The sequence below is a fragment of the Meles meles genome, chromosome 5, assembly GCF_922984935.1.
Source record: "Meles meles chromosome 5, mMelMel3.1 paternal haplotype, whole genome shotgun sequence".
NCBI lineage: Eukaryota > Metazoa > Chordata > Mammalia > Carnivora > Mustelidae > Meles > Meles meles.
In genome coordinates, this window is record NC_060070.1 from 83801832 (window position 1) to 83811161 (window position 9330).

Sequence of the window (9330 nt, forward strand, 5' to 3'; positions counted from 1 at the left end):
CTCGCTCGGAAAGCTGCCGTCTGTGTCTCACGGAGTGAGAGACCGAGAGTGAACCCGGAGAGCCGGGCGGGGGCGCCGCGGCGGCGGCGGCGGCGGCGGCGAAGGGGGGCCAGGGCGGGGACACTCGCGCTCCGTCTTCGCCAGAGGGCGCTCCCGAGGCGCATCATTGCCCCGACCCTCCTCTCCCCGGTCCACCGGAGGCCCTGCCTAGCTTGGGGTTGCGAGGATTTGTTTTATTGTCTTTTGTTTTGTTGTCTTTTGTTTGTTGTTCGCGTGAGGGTGGGAATAGACCCTTCCCCTTTAGTTGGAGGCGACTACCCGCTCCTGCCGCGACACCGCGGAACGTTAGCACCACTTTCCCGGGACAGCGCCGGGACGCGAAGAAAAGGCGCTGACCCCGAATTAAAAACCCAAACTCCAGTATCCTATTACCCCAACACTCACCATAATGGGCCTGGAGGAAATTGGAGGAGAAACAACTTCGCACAAAGAATTCATTCTGGAAACTGGAAAAAGCATGTCAGACCAACTCCACGTCTGCGTCTTGTAGAGCTGTGTGAAGGGAACGTGTGCAGATTCGACTTCCAATTGTGTCTCTAAAACTTATTAGCAGAGATTCCCTAAGCAATTTATGTACTTTTATTCTGAGACACATCCTCCTTTGTGCAACGGAGGCTATGCGTCTTTCTCCCCGTGGTGTAGTAAGAGTTAAATGAGGCAAAGCACCCAGCAGGGGGCCCTGCGGGCTTCTTCAAGGGGTCTCTGACCAGAGGATCTCCACCCCGAAAGGGGAAAGCCCCTGAGAACCTGGCACGGAAACCTTACACCTAAACAAGACCGTATTTCTCCCAAAGGAAACTTGGTTTCCTGTCCCAGGCATCTCTTACACCGATTGTTCCAGATTCCAGTTAATAACTGACTCTTAAGGGAGTTCTATTTTTCACATGTTCCTTTATCTAGACTGTCTGGATAGGGATCCTACTGTGGAAAATGATAGGCATTTTGAATATTTTTCCACTTTAGTCAGCGTGTGGAATTATTGGCCCTGAATATGGTTAAAAGATAAGTATATTTACAGAACGGCATGCTAATACCGCCACTGAATCCAAATGCACAAATAAAAAATACTGGTGATTTGCCAAGGAGAGTGGGGTTGGGAAAAAAATAACATTCGAGAAAGGAATGGACTATGTCTGATTAACCCAAGGGAGAGAGGAGGATGAAAAGATGAGATTCATTGTTTGGTTAAGAAGTTGCCACCCCTTTAACAATATTGGGAGCCCTTTTTTTAATTATCAAAATTTTGAGGAAACAGCTGTCCAAAAAAACTCTCCAATCTACATTTCAATTTATGTAAAACCCGGTTACTACCTGAAATATCCCTGAGGTCTTTTTTCTACAAAACTTAACCCAAATTAGAGCATTTTCCCTTTAATAATTAACACGCTGCCCTGTTCTTTCTCAAGAACCCTTCACTCAGATTTTTCCACTTCAGTTTTGTACCAGATACTCTGAAGAATTGTTGCAAATGGGATCAAAGCTTGTAACCTCATGGGCGGTAAGATTCTAATAGTTCACAATGAGTTTGCCCTGGGGGGACCCACCAAATGGAGGCAATATCAATCAAATGCACTTCATCTCAACCTGGCAGCAAATCGTGGTAGGAATCTCTCTATTAAAACAACATTTGTGGTTATTTCACGTGTCTGCCTTGAATGACTGGTTGCTTGAGTGCCCTCTTCCTTCACATTTGGCGTCCTTCCTTTTGAATGTTTCTGGCACATCACAACTCAGGGCTGTGTCTGCACTTCAGTGTCCACGTTTGTGTCTGGTCATTTCTCCGATTGGACTGTTGAAGCCAAATTATCTAACTCTCCGCTGAGTCAGGAAGAAAGAAAGCCAGGATGGGAGAGGAACAAGATGAAAGATGTAAAATTTCAATCCTGCTGTCAAGAAAAGACCTAATGTGGGTGCAAGCCTTAGGTTTTCACTCTTCTTTCTTGTAAAGGGGTTACAGTCTCAGGCCCATTCTTGCCTTCCAATTCTGTACTTCCTGTGTGTCTCCTAAAAAGTGGCAAAATAGCATTTGAGACATAAGTAGAACAGCTGTTAAAAGGACACGTGTCCGAGTGGCCATCTGATATGGAATTAAACAAAAGAGATATGTGAAAGGCCTACTTCCCTTTCCCCTGCTGCCTCCTGGGCCTCAAAATCCATCTTCCATGATCTCGGAACCAAAGAAAAGGGGATGAAGGCAATAAGCCGTGGGTCTGTATGCAATTTTTTAGCTGGAGCGTGTGGATTCCAGGATGGTGCTTACTGCTCAGTTCATCCCTCTTTGACCGGGTATGCTTAGTGCCGACCATTGCAAAATTTCCATTCCACTCGTACTATTACATCATCTGATTTTCACTTAGCCAAGTGCTAGCTCCGTTGGATTCTTCTAGGAGGTAGAAGGTGACTATCAGCTACACCCTCTTTAATGGTGCTCATTTTAAAGATAGTTCCTCTCAGGTAGGGAAGAGTAGGGTTTGGCCTGTGTCTCAGTCCTCAGAGTCACCAGGCATTTTGACTCATCTGTTTTGCATAGACTGCACCTGTGTGTTGTATTGGGTAAAAGCTTCACCGTCATGCTCCAGAAGTAAGTGATGATGCTCTCCAAATTGCTGAGCAGTCGCTTGGAATTGCTTGTGTTGCTCCAAATGCCCAGTGGCCCATCTGCTCTCCCCATGCCACTCTCTTACTCTTTTTCTTTCTCTCCTAAGTCTTTTTGAATCTATTCAAAACACGCTACATGGCATTGGGAATGAAAGGGCAGCCGAGTTTTGATTCACATGATTGAATTCACACAGGAGAGAAGAAAGCAAAGCTGGCAGGAAACTTACAGAGATGGGGAAGGGAAAGGAGAAGAATGTGTAGTTCCAAGCAATGGATAAAATAATTGGGAAGTCAAATTGACAGAACCTCATCATTACAGTCTGTGGACAATATTGGTGGATTTGGAAAAGATGCACAGACAAGGAAACAGACAGTAAACAAGAGGTGTCAAAGACTGCTCTCACATTTTACACCCCTCTTCTGTTTATTTATGTAATTTTTTCTTTTGTGTTTTGGAAATGTTATTTCTTCTGGGGAAACTCTGAATACTGTCTGTAGGTTTATAATTGACCTTTCCTGATAAGAGACCTGGAGCACTAGAGAAGGAGATAAGTGTTATTAGTTGTGAATAAGGCCTAATTTTCCAGGGTCAGACTACATTACCATAGCTTAAAAATGTCTAAGTATTATTTGCCAAGTGTTCTATTTCCAAAAGCATAGGATAGCATATCTCTGTCATGGTGACCTGGTAAGTCCTTGACAACAGAAAGCTTGCCTTATTCAGTAAGAGCACTGATAGTACCAGTTTCCTCATGATTATTTTAATATCTCAAGACATAATATATATATATGTATATATATATAAATATATATCTCAAGACATTACCCAAAAAATATGTGAATGATTCCTGTATTAGTCAGTTTAGGCTGCTATAACAAAATGCCATCAACTTAACAAACGTTTTTTCTCAGTTCCTGGAGAGGCCAAAATCAAGGCACCAGCATATTTGGTGTCTGGTGAGAGCGTTCCTCCTGATTTGCAAATGTCTACCTTCTTGCTGTGGAGAAAGACCATCTTTCTCATGTCTCTGATAAGGGTACTAGTACCATTCATGAAGGCTTTACCCTTATTACCTAATTATCTCCCAAAGACCCACCTCCAAATACTACCACATTGGGGATACTTGTTTTAACATATAAATCGGTGGTGGGGGGAGGTGGACACAAACATTCATTTCATAGGAATGTCCCAGAAACACTCACTGGTTTTTTTGGCAGTATATATGATAATTTATTATTTTAATGTGTTGGAGTATTGCAATACAAATTTATATATGGTTTTAAGAAAACATTATGGAGAGCTTTTTTTTAATTATTTATTTAACAGACAGAGATCACAAGTAGGCAAGGAAGCAGGCAGAGAGAGAGGAGGAAGCAGGCTCCCCACTGAGCAGAGAGCCCGACATGGGGTTCGATCCCAGGACCCTGAAGGCAGAGGGTTTAACCCACTGTGCCACCCAGGCACCCCCATTATGGAGAACTTTTATTGCAACTTTTAATTCCACATAAAGAAGAGACAGAGCAAATGACACCCAGCAATAATTTCTTTAGAAGTCTGATGTAAAAAACCACAGAAAACCTTCTAACTGATAATATATGAATTAGATTCTAAATTCATTCTCTATCATTTAAGACATGGAGAAAAAAGGAGCAAAGAAAATTCTTAGGGTTACCATTTGCAAGAGAAGTTTATATAATTTCAACAATCTCTTACCTAGGCACGTAACAACATTACAAATTCAAAATTTGTGTGAGAATTAAAAGAAGAAATAATATTCCTTAGAGGGAGTACGAAGTTTATTCAAACATTTAAAATAATTTAAAATAATCAGTAACATAATGCTCACTAGTTTAAATACAGACATCAATTATCTCTGAATAGGGCAGCAAAATCCTCAAATAAACCTCTTCTATCATTTCTAACTGATGACACCAATAACCTCTCCCACTAAACCTTTTAATACACAAAAATATTAAAGTAAAAGTTTTGGTAAAACTGTAGTAATTTATATACTGACTTGTCAGTGAAATTTATACACTGACTTGTGTGGAATTTATATACCCACTTGACATTGACTAGGTGGGAATTTACATACTGACTTGTCAGTAACCAGCTGGAAGAAACTATGTTAAAGTAGAATTCTACCATGTTATAGTAGAAATTGGAGCCAAAGAAATCTCAGTTACAAATCCAGCTCTATTGACTTGGCTTGTTTTATTTTAATCAGTTCTTAAAACTTTCTGAGCAACAGTTTTCTAATCAATAAAAATGAGAAAAATAACATATATTCTACAAGACACACACAGACTAGCAATAATATATATAAAGAATCTGGCATAACAGGTATTTTAAAAAATTGATCTGGATTTGGATATGATGGAGTGGATGACATTCGAATTAACTGTCCCCATCAATAATTCTAAAAGGTGTATTAAACATTAGATAGTAATCAATATAAGGCCATGATCCTTTAGAGGAAAGAAACATAAAGAAATGAAACACATGAGCACATTAGGTGAGCCCAATATTCATCTCAGCTTCACCCTGAGGGCATTTCCAAACCACAATTCAGAGAAAATAGTGCCCAATCAGAGAGTGGTAGTTTCACTGGCTAGAGACAGATATCAGATTAGAGTTGCAAAGACTGCTGGGATTTGCTGGGGAGGGTTCTAGAAAGGAGGAACCTAAGAGAAGGAGGGTAAAAACTCAGTGTGAAAATTGCACCCAGAGCCAACTCTTGAGAATTACATGTACACAGCAAAACTCTGGACCCAGCAAAGAAAGCTGGAGAGCTGGGCAGAGATTTCAGAGGGAGCACAGTGTTGGGAGGGCAGTGGTTGGTAATTAATTCCAGTGATTATACAGAGTATTTGGTGAACTCCCAGGCTTTGGGTGAAGACTCAAAAAAAGGCCACACCTTAAGTATAAGGACCAGGTCATGGCAGTAAGAGCTATGCCCTAGGATGGAGGACTCTCCCTAAGAAAGCCAAAAACCAAACCTCAACAGGACAGAGTTGATGATTGCCTTCCAGATTAAAATTTAATTTTCTGTTGAGAAAGATACCATCATCCAAAATCTCTATTGCCTATACTGTAAGCAATAAATATTGTAGACTTTATAGGCTATACAGTCTCTGTTGCAACTACTTTGTTGTTGCAGTGTGAGTGCAGGCATTGGCAACAGGTAAATGAATATGGCTCTGTTTCAATAAAACTTTACTTGCTATTTGCAATGACTGGATAGAACTAGAGAGTACTATGCTAAGTGAAATAAATCATTCAGAGAAAGGCAATCATCATACAATCTCACTTATATGTGGGATTTAAGAAACAAAACAGAGGATCATAGAAGAGAGGAAAAAATAAAACAAGTTGAAATCAGAGAGGGAGACAAACCATAAGAGACCCATAATCATAGGAAACAAACAGCGTTGCTGGGGGTAGGGGAATGGGGTAACTAGGTGATGGACTTTAAGGAGGCCATGTGATGTAATGAGCACTGAGTATTATATAAAACTGATGAACCACTGACCTCTACCTCTGAATCTAATAATACATTATATGTTAATTAATTTAAATTAAAAAAAATTTAAACTTTATACATAAACACTGAAGTTTAAGTTCCATATAATTTTCACATGTCAAGAAATATTCCTTCTTTTTTTTTTTAAGCCAATTAAAAATGTAAGACCTATTCTAGATTTGGCTGTATAAAAACAGCTAATATTGATCAGAAACATAGATGTAAAAATCCTCAGTAAAACATTGGCAAACCAACTCCAACAACATACAAAAAGGATTCTATACCATGACCAAGGGGGATTTATCCTAGAAACACACAAGGTTGAGTTCACATCTGAAAATCAATTAATGTCATACACCATATTAATCAAATAAAGGATAAATTTTCATAAGCATTTGACAAAACCCAACACACGTGCCTGATAAAATCTTTCATAAAACTGGCCATAGAAGGGAATTTCTTGAATCTGATTGAATATCTAAAAAGAAAAAAAAAACTACAGTGATAACCATATTTAATATTTAAAAACCAAATACCCCCCAACTTCAGGAATAAACCAAGAACATCTGTTCTCACATTTTCCACTCACGGAGGATTTAGCCAAGCAAGAAAAAGTATTTAAAGGCATCCATATAGGAAAGATAAAATAAACTTATCTCTATTAATAGATGGCATAATCCTATATGTAGACTATCTTAAGGAATCTACAAAAAAAAATACCACTATTACAACTAACACACAAATATAGCAAGGTTGCAGAATATCAGAGAGATATATACACAAATTAATTATATTTCTATGCACTAGTCATGAACATAACTGAAAATGAAATTAAGAAATAATTCCATTTACAATAGTTTAAAAAGAATAAAATCCTTAGGAAAGAGATGTAACAAAGGTGGTACAAGATGTATACATGAAAAATGCTTGGCACAAAGTCTGCTTGAGATTTCTTCCCCCTCCCTCTGCCTCCGCCTCGACTCCCCTCCCCCCCATTCGCACTCCCTCTCTCTCTAAAATAAATAAATAAAATCTTTAAAAAAAAAAAAAGAAATTCACATACAAGCAAATCAGGAGGAAAACATATGTAAAGCACACATCCAGTGAAGGATATGCAGATATACAGGTCCAGGTTATATAAAGAATTCTTACAACTCAATAAGAAGCAAGGAAACCATTCAAAAATAGGAAAAAGATTTGAATGCACATTTCACCAAAGAAGATGTATGAATGGCTAATTAGCATGTAAGAAGATGCTTAACATCATTAGTCAGTAAGGAAATGTAAATTAAAACCACAATGAGATATCATTTCACACCCACTAGGATGCCTATAATAAAAAAGACAATTACTAAGGTTGGCAAGATGTAGAGAACAGAAGCACTGATTCACTGCTGCTGGGAATATAAAATGGTGAACCACTTTGGAAAATAGTTTGGCTGTTTCTTAAAAAGTTAAAAATAGATTTACTGTATGACCTAGAAATCTCACATCCAGGTACCTACCCAAGAGAAATGAATATGTCATACACCCACACAGAGATCTGCAGTAAATGTTTGAAGAATCATTATTCATAATAAACCCAAATTGGAAAAAAAAAAACTAAAAGTCAATCAACTGGTCAATGGATAGACAAAAATATGGTATAGTCATACAACAAACTATTACTCATCAGTAAAAAAGAACAAACTACTGATATATGCTGAGATGAACGAACTTGAAACATATTCTGCTAAGTGAAGGAAGGCAGACACAAGGACCACATAACATAAGATTCTACTTGTAGGAAATGTTCAGAACAGGCAAATCTATGGAGATAGAATGTAAACTAGAGGTTGCCTGGAACAAAGGTGAGAAGGTCAGATTAACAGCAAATAGTAGGCTGCTCTCCCAAGATGGTGGTTGCTACCGGCAGAGTTCGGAGCCGGGTATACTGAGGGAGGTAACAGGATCAGCAGCTACAAGGCAAAGTGGTAGCCTTCCACTACCAGTCTGAAATGCTGTCTTTCCACCCTTCCAGTGGAAAGCCCAACCATGCAGACATCCTGCTCATAAACCTACAGTATATTTCAGAAGTGGAAATAATTAATTACTGAACAGAAACCCCTTCTCCCCTAGCTGTACTCAATGTTAGTAGGCTTGCCAGCAAAGCACAGATAGGAAAAGAGGAGAAACTGAGCCAGGCCTATGCAATTAGTGCTGTTGTCTTCCCAGAGGGCCAGCAGCTCTTTGAGACCATACACAAGATCTTTAAAGACTGTAAGTGGCAAGGAAAAAACATCATAGTCATGGAAGAAGTTGTTAATATACCCCCATATCAAGTGGGAAAAGAAACCATAAAGGCAAAGAGCCATGTACACAAAATACTTTAGAAATGTGGAAAAGTATTTAAAAATACTTTAGGGAATTGGAAAGTCAAAAGATACTGCAGCATTCACAAGCCCAGCAACCACAGAAGGAGGTCACCCTGTCATCCAAAGTCCACACACATAAAGGACTCACAGTATCCAGCCAGCGAGGTAGGGTGATAGCTTTAGTGGAGGTAGGCTAGGGGAGGGAAGGGATCCTTTATTTCCTCCTGGCTCTTGTTAACAAAGGGTCAGTATTTCCAAATCTTAAACTTGAACAAAGCACCCAAAACAAGGAGCAAGAGAAAAATTTAAAAGTTGGGGGAAAAAAATAAATAGTAAATAAATAATACATAATAAAATAAAACTAATTTATGATGATTATAGCACAATTAGATAAATTTAGGCATGATATGGGTGAATTTTATTATATACAAAATATGCCTTAATAAAGTTGAAAAACATCACTTAAATTCTCAGAAAATAAGAGACGATTTTGAAAACTTCAAATAGGAACAGAATGACACACATGCAAAAAATAAAATTCAGAAAACAAAATAAACATTCAGAAATTAAAATGTTTTAAGGAGGAATGAAGCACCCAATAGATGGTTTGCAAGGTAAATCTAACAAGTTCACCAAGAAATTTATTTTTAAAATAGTGGAAAAAAGAGAAAAATGGTAAGAAAATCAGAAAGTCAGTTAAGGGGGGGGGTCAGCACTTGAAAAATAGGTGTTCTTCATAAGAGAACAGAGAATTGGAAGAAATTTCCATGAAATAATGCAATGATGTCTCAGAA

At 38.8% G+C, this 9330-nt stretch overlaps 1 pseudogene; it reads left to right on the forward strand.

Annotated features, from left to right (window-relative positions):
• Window positions 1–7971: 7971 nt before the first annotated feature.
• Window positions 7972–8733, forward strand: LOC123942166 (annotated as a pseudogene).
• Window positions 8734–9330: the final 597 nt, after the last annotated feature.